We start from the raw sequence: 1,192 nt of genomic DNA on the forward strand, positions 1-1,192 counted from the left end.
CCGGCAGCGAAGTGAAGGCAGTGACAATAGTTCAAGGGTGTTAAAACACAAGTCAGGGTCATTTTTGCGAAGCGATGGTTGTAAACGCTTAAAAAGTGTTTCTGGACACGCTCAATTACGTTACTTAAGAAATTAGAGATGCCATTCCAGATCACAGATTCATACTCAAGTTGAGGAAGACATATTGCGGTGTACAATTTGCGGAGTGGCATAGGCGAATTGAATTCTCTCCATATTTTACAAACACAGCCGAGAGAACGAAGACCCCGTATAGCAACACGCTTAGTATGAGCTGAAAAATGCAAGTTGCTATCAAAGCGAACGCCGAGATCATTGATCTCACAAACCCAACATAAAGACACAGAATTGACAGAGTATAAAAAGATACGCTAGATGATTTGCGAGTGAAACTCATGACTATTGTCTTTGAAATATTGAGAGAAAAGTTATAGTTTTTACACCATTCTGAAAAAGAACACAAATCAGACTGCAACAAGCGACAGTCGTTAAATGAATGAATTTCCCTAAATATCTTTATATCATCGGCATACAAAAGGAAAGAACAATTGCGAATGGCAGAAGAAACGTCGTTAACATACATTAAAAAAAAGGAGTGGGCCTAATACCGAACCCTGAGGTACACCACTGGTCACTTTGTAAAAGGAGGACGTTTGGCCATTGACGGCAACATAACATAATCTGTCACGAAGGTAGCTATGCAATAGATTCACAACAGCGGTGTCAACATCAAAATGAGCAAGTTTAACCATAAGCATTGAGTGACTGACTACATCGAACGCTTTGCTGAGGTCACAGTAAATGGTGTCGACCTGTCCTCTCTGGAATACAGGTGTAGATATTTGCGTCATGAAACTGGCAAGAATAGTGACGGTTGAGGGGCCAGCAACAAATCCATGTTGATTATTATTCAATGACTTTTTCACATTAAAAGACAGTATGTGGTGAAGAGCCAGCTCAAAAATCTTTGACTGGGCACAGAGAAGAGAAATCGGTCGATAATTCGAGACATCAGTTTTAGAGCCAGACTTAAATACTGGAAAAACACGAGCAATTTACCACATGCTAGGAAATGTGGAAGTAATCAGACAGTTATTAAATATGCTAGTCAGTACTGGGACCAATATACTGCTATAAGCTTTTAGTATGGCTGACGGGATACCATCTGGACCAC

This window comes from Haemaphysalis longicornis, unplaced genomic scaffold (assembly GCF_048455015.1).
Source record: "Haemaphysalis longicornis isolate Haplotype H1 unplaced genomic scaffold, Haemaphysalis longicornis Haplotype H1 scaffold_5, whole genome shotgun sequence".
Taxonomy (NCBI): domain Eukaryota; kingdom Metazoa; phylum Arthropoda; class Arachnida; order Ixodida; family Ixodidae; genus Haemaphysalis; species Haemaphysalis longicornis.